Genomic DNA, 14,427 nt, shown 5'->3' with positions numbered 1-14,427 from the left:
CTGTGGGACGAGATTATTGATACACTCTGCTGGACGAGATCAGCGATACACTCTGCTGGACGAGATCAGCGATACACTATGCCGGACGAGATAATGTTTACACTCTGCTGGACGAGATCATTTTTACACTCTGCTGGACGAGATCATTGATACACTCTGCTGGACGAGATCAGTGATACACTCTGCTGGACGATATCAGTGTTACAGTGCATTTCGAGTTGGTCAGTAAGACACTATACATACATATATAAGGGACAACATCAAAAGTTCAATGTAGGATTAAAAAAAACTTAATAGTTTTTTCACTGACCCCCTACCCCCTCTTAACCTTAATTTGCGAAAAAATTGATTGACCAATATATAGGATATATATAAAATCGATGTCAATTAAACAAAACTTGTAGAAATTTCGACCCCCCTCCCCCAAATTATTTGAATTAAGTTGTTTTTTTAATCCTTCATTGATTTTTTTATGTCGTCCCTAATAAAAGGATCCCGGAGTCGATGCATCTTTTTGTTATCACTATAATTGTGTAATTTTCATTTCTCAAATAATAATGGGAGATAATTATTAGTTTTCCATTGGTCTTTAATTCCTCAATTTAGGTGACAGTGACCGGTGATGATGTTGGCTTGACAGTCACGATGCATTACATTCGTGCATAATAATCTTAAATGTTGGTACTTTCATTTTTGAAGTTAGAGAGATACATTATTAATATCCATAATATGAAGAAAAAAATGAATATTCGAAATTAAAATATTTTGAAATATGTGTATAATATACTAGATATAAGTGAGAAAGTCGTCCAGTGGGAAACTGATGAAAGCGATACATGTATGCCAAAGAACCAATAAAACATTGCTGTTTGCCATCGGTTTACATTTTTTAAAATGTAGCCTTGTATACATAAACTATGCGGTATGGTTTTCTCATTGTTGAAGACCGTACGATGATCTGTAGTTGTTATTCTTTTTTCGTTTCGTCTCTCGAAATCATACCACATCTTCTAAGATTTAACTTTCAATGATCATTGAAAAAAAGCTTGCTCTATGAACGAACATGCGGTTCTAAAGACGTCTTGGTGAATATGTTTTCGAATTTAGCTTAATCGTTGATCAGGGGGAAATACATGTACTGTTTTTCTTTATTATTAAAGTCTCACTGTACTATGTCTGGTAGCGTTTTCTGCTCTTCTTTAAATCTTTCCAATGTAGTTAGAATAACTTGTAGCGTATTTTTTCAACCTTTCAATGAATGTCGACTGTGTCTGCTGATTTTACCGGAGGCAGTACAACTTTTTAATTAAATCGCCATTATTTGGACATTTTCTCATCATTATTATTGTAATTTTCATATCTCACCTAATAACGAGATATAATTATTATTTGACCACTGGATTGTATGTCCTTGATTAAGGTGACGGTGACAGGTGTCAGACAGGTGACATGCTTAGAAACTTCTTCATTTTAATTTTAACTTTGATAACACTGTCAATCAATTAACCTGATAAATATAATGGTTTAGTGATAGACGAACAAAAAACACAAGGAAATAAAGACTCCGGTTATCGAACAGAAATAATCTTGATTTAGGTTAACATGGTCAATTAATATTAACGGTACAAAGAAGTGGGTTCAGTAATACCCCTTTTTGGCCCTAAAATTTAGCAGTTTTACAAAATTTTGAAAATGTAATCTTTCAGCTATTTATTAGAAAGTAAAATGCTTCTGCTACATACGTTTTATCTGTTTTTAACAATATAATTCACATATATCGTGAACTAGCATCATTAAGTCATGCTAAATTACTGAAATCTGCACAATTTTAGCAGTTTAGTTAAATTTTTTACGGTTTCCGTCTTAAATGAAAGTGGCCGCATTCGTGTTCATTCATAATATTGAAATGTCATTTGTATTTGATGATATATACCATCATACATAAAGATTGAGGATGAATATGGATGCGGCCACATTCATTTTTGACAAAAACTATCTGAAAAGTGACTTTTTTTTGCATATTTGATAGATTTTTCATATTTAAGCTTGAATTGGGGCGTTTTAATGACTGAATAAGTTAAGATATTTCACATAAATTAATAGAATCAATTGAAATAGACACTTACGAGTTTAAAAAGTGTCCAAAATCTTTCGTTAGACGAACCTGAAATTTGAGGCCAAAATCGGCCCTTACCGGACCTACTCCTTTAATAAATGCACCAGATGCGCATTTCGGTAATTATTTCTCTTCCGTGATCAAGGCCGAAATATATGAAAGACCAATAATTTGGAGCGCATTAAAGTAATGTTACAAATTTATCGTGTATAAAATTGTAAAAAATAAAGTAAGAAGGATAACTCTAATTGATAGAAACCTATATTGTCAACAGAGTTATCGAACTTTTATACATCGCAATCACCCAAGATTAAAATGACGCAGCTTATCCTCTTATCGATGTTTAAACCACATCAATACAGTAATATTTTCTTCTTATCTCGAAACAATAATATTTACATATTTTTATCTCAAGATTACTCGGATAAGACGACAAATATCCAGAAAATGTACTGCCATAACTTAAAATATGTAGATGTCGGTATTATCACTGATCTGATGAGTCAACCACGGTGACCTATAGTTGTTAATTTCTGTTTCATTTTGGTCTCTTGTGGTGGAGAGTTGTCTCATTGGCAATCATACCACATCTTCCTTTTTTTATAGTTAAGTTTAATAATTTATTTTATGAAATTACAAAATATCACCAAACAGAGGTTCGTGTTGCACATTTTTAATTTTGTATGTATTGTTTAGAATGACTCAGTGCTTTTTTTCGTTCTTTTTTTGCCATAAATATTTGGTCGATCGAAATGAATTTTGACCGATCGAAATTAAATTCTTGCATTGGTTTTTTCCGCCTCTTATTTTATTATTTTCATCTGAGACTACTATAACACATGTGTTATAGCAGTCTCAGTTTTCATCAAAGTTCTATTTTTTTTGTGATTGAAATTTTGATGGTTACTGAGATAAGGCCACACTGGGAACTTCTAGTTATTAATTTAACCTTTTCACACAAGTAGTCTCCCTTGGAAATATTACAAATATTATTGATATTAAAGATTGCAATACAGGCAACATTAAAATACTATTGATGAAAGTTATATACTATAAAACAATAAAAGTTTACTAGTATTAAAATTGAAAACAAATATTATCACGACACTATTCTTTAGTGTTGTAAAACACTTGCTATTGTTTACTTTCACGTAAATATTATTTGAAATGATAAAATAGAAACTGCTGCCTACACAGCCATCTCAGTAAACTTACTTCACGTATAAAATATACTTTTGTATTGTGGAGATCAGTAAATCTCCTAAACATTTCACAGTGGTCAAGTGGTCAAGTTAGAAACACAGCAGTAAAGATCCATCCCTCATCCATGTTATGTGTTACAGTATATATGTTGTGTACAAGATGTTAGTTTGTACAAATTATGTATGCAGGTCATAAAACTCTGATAACTTGTATGCAGGTCATAAAACTCTGATAACTTGTACAAAAAAATCTGTACACATTATAATTTGTACAACATTACGATTTGTGCACAACATATACACTGCACTGTATGTGATGTAAAATACACTGTACATCAAATAAACTCATCATAGATACCAGGATCAAATTTGTATTTACGCCAGAGGCGCATTTCGTCTACGAAAAGACGCTCGAATCCTAAAATGTTAAATATGCCAAATAAATAACAAGTTGAAGAGCATTGGGGACCAAAATTCCTAAACGTTTTTCCAAATACAGCTAAGAAAATCTATTCCCGAGGTAGGAAAAGATGTGTAATACTCTATACTACAAAATATCAGTTATACTCTGCGCTACAGGAAATAAGTTATAAATACTCTTCGCTACAGGAAATAAGTTATACTCTGCGCTACAGGAAATAAGTTATACACTGTTCTCCAAAATATGTAGTTAACTGTCCTACAATACATCAGTAATACACTTTACTGCTCGTGACCAGTTAAACACCAGATCACGTATACAGTACAAAATATGATCCCATATGAATAAATAAAGACAAATGTTCGGAGGTAACATTCCCAATCAATAATAATATTAGCTTAGTGAGGCTTTTTATAAGCTCTCACAAAGGATACGAAACGAGTATTGCTAGAGCATCCTCGTCTTTGAAAGGGATCCCTGTTGCTTATTCTTTAGTTGGTTATGTATTTTTTTTAGAATTATTTTCTTTCTTTCTTATGATATCTTGGTTTTTTGTCTTACGAGTCTTCCATTGATATATTCTGCTATAGTGTAGGGATTTACTTGTCATTGTTTTACATAGATGCAGGCTTCTCGGAACTTCTTGGTATCTATTTAAACTCTTTCTCCGAGTAGTCTCCCTTGTGAATATTACAAATATTATCAATATGAATGATTGTAATACAGGCAACATTAAAAATATAGCTCGTGAAGATTATATTATAAAACATGATAAGTTTACTAGTATTCAAAATAGAGAACAAATATGGTCATAAGTTTTCCTTTATTTGTGTAAAACTGTGGTTTTTATTAACTATTTAGTGCCATTCATTTGTAATCTTTAAATAAAAAAAAACAGCCGTATAATGTATCTGTTCTAAGACTTCAGTGCTAAACTTACTTTTAAACATTGGGGATCAGCAAATCTCCTAATCAAAAATAAAATAGTTAACAGTTCTATGTTGTGATGTTATGCTATTGTTTCAGAAAAAGGGAGAAGGTTTGGATCCATTAAAACGTTTAATCCCGCAGCAAATGTTTGCACCTGTCCTAAGTCAGGAATCTGATGTACAGTAGTTGTCGTTTGTTTATGTAATATATACGTGTTTCTCGTTTTGTTTATATAGATTAGACCGTTGGTTTTCCCGTTTGAATGGTTTTACACTAGTAATTTTGGGGCCCTTTATAGCTTGTTGTTCGGTGTGAGCCAAGGCTCCGTGTTGAAGGCCGTACTTTAACCTATAATGGTTTACTTTTTAAATTGTTATTTGGATGGAGAGTTGTCTCATTGGCACTCACACCACATCTTCCTATATCTAACTAACGCAGGTACATGACGGTTATAATGAAGTTCATTGAAAATGGAACAACGTGCAATAAGTCAACAAAAGATTTTTTTATTATAAAAGTAAGCAATATTGAATTCAAAAACCAAATCCACATTTATGCTTTAGTGAAAATTGTTCGGCTTGTTTAGGTGATACCAGCTTCAACTAATTAATTAATAAAGTAATTTCAATGAGTTTTGAGTCTTTTCAACTTGCAATTTCACGTGGCATTTTCATGGCATTTAAAGTCTTGCAATTATTCTTTCATATAAAAAGCACTTCTGCTGAGTGAATCAATAGTTACAAATTGTTTTATGCATGCTTGTATATGCACATGGTGATTTATACGTTACTTCTTTTAGATAAATTAAAAGATATAATACGCTCAACAAGTAGTATCACGAAGGCATTTTAAAAATCTTATGATGCGCCATACTGGGTGAGATCAGAAATACGATGTACCACACGAGATCGGTTACATGTCATACTAGATGAGACCAGAAATACACTGCACTATTCAAGATGAGATACACGTCGTATTACAATTTGGATGAGATCAGTAATATGCTGTACTGCACGAGATAAGTTATACGTGGTACTGGATGATATCAGTAATACGCTGTACTACACGAGATCTGTTATACGTCGTACTGGATGATATCAGTAATACGCTGTACTGCACGAGATAAGTAATGCGTCGTACTGGATGATATCAGTTATACGTTGTTAGGCACGAGATAAGTTATGCGTCGTACTGGATGAGATCATTAATACGCTGTAATGCACGAGATCAGGTATATGTCGTACTGGATGAGATCAGTAATACGCTGTACTGCACGAGATCAGGTATACGTCGTACTGGATGAAATCAGTAATACGCTGTACTGCACGAGATCAGGTATACGTCGTACTGGATGAGATCAGTAATACGCTGTACTGCACGAGATCAGTTATACGTCGTACTGGATGATATCAGTAATACGTTGTACTGCACGAGATCAGTTATACGTCGTACTGGATGATATCAGTAATTCGCTGTACTGCACGAGATAAGTAATGCGTCGTACTGGATGATATCAGTTATACGTTGTTAGGCACGAGATAAGTTATGCGTCGTACTGGATGAGATCAGTAATACGCTGTAATGCACGATATCAGGTATACGTCGTACTGGATGATATCAGTAATACGCTGTACTGCACGAGGTCAGGTATACGTCGTACTGGATGAGATCAATAATACGCTGTACTGTACGATATCATTTATATGTCGTACTGGATGAAATCAGTGATACGCTGTACTGGATGAAATCAGTGATACGCTGTACTGCACCAGATCAGTTATAAGTCGTATTGGTTGAGATCGGTAATACGCTGTACTGCACGAGATAAGTAATGCGTCGTACTGGTTGATATCAGTTTTACGCTGTTAGGCACGAGATAAGTTATGCGTCGTACTGGATGAGATCAGTATACTTCGTACTGGATGATATCAGTTATACGCTGTACTGCACGAGATCAGTTATACGTGGTACTGGATGAGATCAGTAATACGCTGTACTGCACGAGATAAGTTATACATCGTACAGGATGAGATCAGTAATACGATGTACCACACGAGATCAGTTATGCGTAGTACTGGATGAGATCAGTAATACGATGTACTGCACGAGATCAGTTATACGTATTACTGGATGATATCAGTAATACGCTGTACTGCACGAGATCAGTGATACGTCGTACTGGATGAGATCAGTAATACGCTGTACTACACGAGATCAGTTATACGTATTACTGGATGATATCAGTAATACGCTGTACTGCACGAGATCAGTTATACGTCGTACTGGATGAGATCAGTAATACGCTGTACTACACGAGATCAGTTATACGTCGTACTGGATGAAATCAGTGATACGCTGTACTACACGAGATCAGTTATACGTCGTATTGGTTGAGATGGGTAATACGCTGTACTGCACAAGATAAGTAATGCGTCGTACTGGATGATATCAGTTTTACGCTGTTAGGCACGAGATAAGTTATGCGTCGTACTGGATGAGATCAGTAATACGCTGTACTGCACGAGATCAGTTATACGTGGTACTGGATGAGATCAGTAATACGCTGTACTGCACGAGATCAGTTATACGTCGTACTGGATGAGATCAGTAATACGATGTACCACACGAGATAATTTATGCGTCGTACTGGATGAGATCAATAATACGCTGTACTGCACGATATCATTTATATGTCGTACTGGATGAAATCAGTGATACGCTGTACTGGATGAAATCAGTGATACGCTGTACTGGATGAAATCAGTGATACGCTGTACTGCACGAGATCAGTTATAAGCCGTATTGGTTGAGATCGGTAATACGCTGTACTGCACGAGATAAGTTATGCGTCGTACTTGATGATATCAGTTTTACGCTGTTAGGCACGAGATAAGTTATGCGTCGTACTAGATGAGATCAGTATACTTCATACTGGATGATATCAGTTATACGCTGTACTGCACGAGATAAGTTATACGTGGTACTGGATGAGATCAGTAATACGCTGTACTGCACGAGATAAGTTATACATCGTACAGGATGAGATCAGTAATACGATGTACCACACGAGATCAGTTATGCGTAGTACTGGATGAGATCAGTAATACGATGTACCACACGATATCATTTATATGTCGTACTGGATGATATCAGTAATACGATGTACTGCATGAGATCAGTTATAATGTACTTCACACTATACTGCACGAGATCAGTAATACTGTACTTGACACTATACTACACGAGATCAGTGACACTGTTCTTCACACTATACTATACAAGATTAGTAATACTGAACTTGACACTATACTACACGAGATGAGTGACACTGTTCTTCACACTATACTACACGAGATTAGTGATACTGTACTTCATACTACACAAGATCAGTAATACTGTACTTCACACTATACTACACGAGATCAGTGATACTGTACTTCTTAGTATACAACACGTACTTCATACTATTCGAGATCACTGATACTGTACTTCACACTATACTACACGAGATAAGTGATACTGTATTTCATACTACTGCACGAGATTAGTTATGACTCGTACTGGATGATATCAGTCATACGATGTACTGCACGAGATTAGTTATACATCGTACTGGATGAGATCAGTATACTTCGTACTGGATGAGATCAGTATACTTCGTACTGGATGATATCAGTAATACGCTGTACTGCACGAGATTAGTTATACATCGTACTGGATGAGATCAGTAATACGCTGTACTGCACGAGATTAGTTATACATCGTACTGGATGAGATCAGTAATACGCTGTACTGCACGAGATCAGTTATGCGTCGTACTTGATGAGATCAGTAATACGCTGTACTGCACGAGATCAGGTATACGTCGTACTGGATGAGATCAGTCATACGCTGTACTGCACGAGATCAGTTATGCGTCGTACTGGATGATATCAGTAATACGCTGTACTGCACGAGATAAGTTATACTGTACTTCACACTATACTACACGAGATCAGTGACACTGTTCTTCACACTATACTATACAAGATAAGTAATACTGAACTTGACACTATACTACACGAGATCAGTGACATTGTTCTTCACACTATACTACACGAGATCAGTGATACTGTACTTCATACTACACAAGATCAGTAATACTGTACTTCACACTATACTAAACGAGATTAGTGATACTGTACTTCATACTACACAAGATCAGTAAAACTGTACTTCTTAGTATACAACACGTACTTCATACTACACGAGATCACTGATACTGTACTTCACACTATACTACACGAGATTAGGGAGCTACCATTTGATTTTTATGGGGGGGGGGCTAGGATGAAATTTGAAAAAAAATAGGCAGGACAGGAGTTTTGAGTAAAAAAAAAAGGCAGGATGAGACACTTGAAAAAAAAAGTCAGAACAACAATTTAGGTTGAAAAAGTCAGGATAAACTAAAAAAAAAAAAGGCAGGACCGAACAAAGTGAAAAATAAAAAGGCAGGACAGAGATAACAGCTAAAAAAAAAGGCAGGACAAAATTTTTCATCCTAGCCCCCCATAAAAATCAAATGGTAGCTCCCTTAGTGATACTGTACTTCATACTACTGCACGAGATTAGTTATGACTCGTACTGGATGATATCAGTATACATCGTACTGGATGAGATCAGTAATACGCTGTACTGCACGAGATTAATTATGCGTCGTACTGGATGATATCAGTAATACGCTGTACTGCACGAGATTAGTCATATATCGTACTGTTCTATATCAGTAATATGCTGTACTGCACGAGATTAGTTATACGTCGTTCTGGGTGAGATAAGTAATATGCTGTTCTGCACGAAATTAATTATACCGCGTACTAGATGAGATCAGTAATATGCTGCCCTGCATGAGATTAGTTATACATCGTACTGGATGAGATCAGTATACTTCGTACTGGATGAGATCAGTTATACGCTGTACTGCACGATATCAGTTAGACGTCGTACTGGATGAGATCTGTAATACGCTGTACTGCACGAGATTAGTTATGCGTTGTACTGGATGATACCAGTAATACGCTGTACTGCACAATATTAGTCATACATCGTACTGTTTTAGATCAGTAATACGCTGTACTGCACGCTATTAGTTATACGTCGTTCTGGGTGAGATAAGTAATACGCTGATCTGCACGAGATCAATTATACGTCGTACTGGATGAGATCAGTAATACGCTGTTCTGCACGAGATCAGTTATACGGCGAACTGGATGAGTTCAGTAATGCGCTGTTCCGTACAAGATTAGATACACGTGGTATTGGATGATATCAGTTACTCTATACAGTAGTACTGTACGAGATAAGTTATACGCCATACTGGATGAGATCAGTAATATGCTGCCCTGCACGAGATCAGTTATGCGGCGAACTGGATGAGTTCAGTAATGCGCTGTTCTGCACAAGATTGGATACACGTCGTATTGGATGATATCAGCTATACAGTAGTACTGTACGAGATAAGTTATACGCCATACTGGATGAGATCAGTAATATGTTGCCCTGCACGAGATCAGTTATACGGCGAACTGGATGAAATCGGTAATATGTTGTACTGTTCTAAATATGGGGATTTTGTTTTGTTAGGAATAAATACCCCGTTTTGATTAGGACCTGAACATGCAGTGCTATATCATCTTTGCTTTTAGGGGTTCATCAGGTTCGTTCTTTTATTATTTTTGCCATAATTTCTTGATCGATCGACTTATGAGTCGTCAAGATCGATTCTCATTTTTAAATCTCCCTTTCTGTTTTTTTGTTGTTGCTAGTTTCGCAAAAGCGCCGTGGTTTGTTGATTTCCAAATAATTAAGATAGATATTATAAGAAGATGTGGTATGAGTCAGTGTCAATGAAACAACTTTTCAGAACCTCCAATGGTTTAGAAAGGCCTTATATAAGTGAATACTTGAATTTAAATGGCATAAAGGCCTCAGTGGCCCAAGAACAAGGATACCACTGCTAGCATATGTACTTGGGGATAGGACACATTTTTTAAAACCGTGGCTCCCCTTTTATTTGTGAAATTATTTTGCTATTTCCAGTGACTGCTGTGGATAGTAAACTTGGAATTGATAGTAAATAGCAACGAAACACAAGTTGTTTTTTTTAGTTTTTTTATGTTTATATTATTCAGTAAAAGAAGAAAATAATTGAAATTAACGTAAAACAAAAAATAAAGGATTTTGGAAAAAAGGCAGGGCTAAAAAAAATGGCACTCTGGGTCTCCCCATGTACCTATGCCGTGTAAGGGCCAAACCCCGGAACCTCGTGTTTTGGACGTATGAGTTTGAATATTGCCTCTCTTTTAAAGTTTTATTTTTTTTTCATAATGATTTCCATATGACTGTGTTGATTTGGAATCTAATGGTATTTTGTTTTTAAAATTACCAAACCAGTTACTTTTACTATGTTTAAAAGGAGATGTTTGGTAAACACACGGGGGTGATTGGGGGGGGGGGGGGGGGACTTCGATATTTTTTGGTAGGGGTGTGCCATATTTTTGCCTAAAAAAACGTACCCATTTTGATCATTACATTCACTGAAATTCAATACCTATAGTTATATAAAAATTTAAGAAAGAATGACCTATATACTTATATACAATATTTTAAATATGACCCATGCTTATATAAGCACTAACTCATCATCACTCATAATTCATTAATATACCAGCTACCCTTAAGTTTTTATATATGAATTGACATCGTTTATCGCACATATATTTTATAATGCAAGATTCTCAATTTAGCATACTTATATATGATATGTAGATCATACCCCAAATCAATATACAGTTATCAAACGTAAATGCATTTTAATATAGGATGTCATTAAAAAGGAGGGTCATTCTTATATAAAATCTCGCAAAATTATGACCCATATTTTTGGCACATCCCCGTATACCCAATAATAGGAAGTTGACCCCCCGTGGGTATAAACAATCTATCCACCAAAAAATCAAAATTATATAACGAAAAAAGAAAAAAAAAGAAATCTCAATTCATTATTTAAACTTCATTTACTTTCGAGAATAGCTAGTCGCATGAAATAATACTTTTCGGGGGTGTTCCAACGAGGTTCCGACTATATATGCTCCCATTCAAATGCATTGCTCGTTAAAAAAAAGGGGAGTTCCAACCCCCGGAAACCCCTTCCTGTATCCTTAAAGTTTCTTGAATTTATTAAGATCAGAATATTTTCCCTGCACGCCCGGGCGTTTTAATTTGACAAAAGCGTAGCTATACGCCTTACAATATAGTTATTAGATTCATCAGAGCGCCGTGATTGTCTCCCTTTGATATAAAACAATTTATATTAATATCTTAAATTAAACGTGATGCAACATAAAAATATAATTAAGGAAGGTTATGTTGTTATATGATAAAAGTTCAGTAGTATTTAAATAGTATAAAAAATGATTAAAACTTTTTATTTTTGTAAAATTGTAATTATTATAAACCTTTTGGGATCATTAGTTTTTAGTTGAGTAGTACACTCATTTGCCAACAAGTAATTTGTTTTCGAACAATAACTTTAGTTTAAGTAATTTCTACGAATGGAGATTTAAGTTAAAACTCCTTGATAAATAAAATCAACAGCAGGTGAAAGACGACATGAATGTCATTGAAGTAAATATGATAAAGTCACATAAGGGGAGAACGGCATATTGAATTAAACAATCAAGAAATGAAGATAATTTCCCCGACTCTCGTCAAAGATATAGCGAAGGCTTTGAAATAATTTGTCACAACTTTTTGTTTTGATAAAAAGCCTGAAAGAGTTTAAATGGAGATGCAGTGCCATCGCAATAAGTGAATCATTATTTATTGTATGTATTATTGGATGGTGACCACATCTTCTTATAAAATTGAGACCGCCTCGGTGGTGTAATGGTTAGCGTGCTCGCCTCGAGTGCGGTAGGTCGTGGGTTCGACCCTCGGCCGGGTCACACCAAAGACTTGACAATTGGTATTTGCTGCTTCTCCGCCAAGCACGCGGCATTAAGGAGTTAGAGCAAAGACTGGTCGGCCCGGAGTCAGAATAATGTGTCCGGGTAAGGTGACATGTCTTCCTGCGAACTGTTACCTTGTGAGCTAGCACGTTAAAAATCCGGCTTAGCGTGTCGGTCTAGTACAAAGCGGGGTTAATATTCATTTATCATTATCATGTTCTCGTCCTGAATATGCATCTGACTTGCCACTGGACGTTAAACAACCATCCATCCATCCATCTTATAAAATTGAGAATGGAAATGGGGAATGTGTCAAAGAGACAACAACAACCCGACCATAGAAAAAACAGCAGCAGAAGGTCACCAACAGGTCTTCAATGTAGCGAGAAATTCATGCACCCGGAGGCGTCCTTCAGCTGGCCCCTAAACAAATATATACTAGTTCAGTGATAATGATCGCCATACTAATTTCCAGATTGTACACAAGAAATTGAAATTGAAATAATACAAAACTAACAAAGGCCAGAGGCTCCTGACTTGGGACAGTCACAACAATGCGGCGGGGTTAAACATGTTTATGAGATCTCAACCCTCCCCCTTTACTTCTAGGCAATGTAGAAAAGTAAACGCATAACAATACGCACATTAAAATTCAGTTCAAGAGAAGCCCGAGTCTGATGTCAGAAGATGTAACCAGATGTATACCTATATATGTACAAGTTGAGCTTTTTGAGCTTCTAAGTCACGTGTTTTGTGTTCATATATCTTGAAACGTTCGTTATACTAGAACACACCCATGATATCGCTGGTCTTTGACTGAATTAAAGAATATGATTGCGTAAGCCTCATTTTAGTATTGGTATTGTCATCTGATAAAGTCATGCCGATTATAGGATGCACAGTTTTCTCTGTTTTCAACATTTTTCTGTTTGAACCCGTCAACCTGGAACTTATCAATTATTGGTATTATTAATTTTATTTGGAAAACAAAAGGGCCTGGGAAGGAGTATTTTTTAATCAACAGCATTGTCCTTTATGAGTTATAAATAAAGTTGAATTCTTTGATTCGCTGTTTTACGTCATTCCGGCTAACAAATTGAAAACTGTACATGCTGTACCTAGTATACGCCTTTAGTTAGTTTGAGTCCAGATTTTTATTATTCGTATTGTCATCTTAGAAAGTCATACTGATTAAAATACTACAATTGCGAACAATGTGACAATGATTGAATTTAATAGTGTTAACGGTAAACCCTGTGATTACGACCCGTGTATATAGCAAAATCCTAAATACAGTGTTTGGTGGTGCGCCTGTCAGATGCGGAACGTACGAACGTACAGATAAGGTAATAGGTAACAGGTGAATATACTTTTGGTATCGGTATCGGATCCGACCCGGAACTTCTTAATTATTGGCAATATTAATTATGTGGAAAACAAAAGGGTCTTGAGTGGTGTAATTTTTAATCAACAGCATTGTACTATATTAGTTATATATAAAGTTGAATTCTTTGATTCATCGTTTTTACATGATGACGGCTGACAAATTGGACCTCGTAATTTTAGTATTGTAGATTTGTACGGACAAACAAATATGTTGACGTCCTTTTCTCCGATCTATTTTAAATCTTAGTGTCATAGCTTGCTCTCTCCATTTGTATTATAATAACTTTGTAGCATGTAGTTTAATTTTCATTAGATGTCACCTATGTCACTACTTCACCGGTGGCAATACAACTTTTTAATTAAATTGCCATTATTTGGACATTT

The sequence above is a fragment of the Mytilus trossulus genome, chromosome 13 (genome assembly GCF_036588685.1).
Source record: "Mytilus trossulus isolate FHL-02 chromosome 13, PNRI_Mtr1.1.1.hap1, whole genome shotgun sequence".
NCBI lineage: Eukaryota > Metazoa > Mollusca > Bivalvia > Mytilida > Mytilidae > Mytilus > Mytilus trossulus.
Note: the sequence above shows the minus strand (reverse complement) of the source record.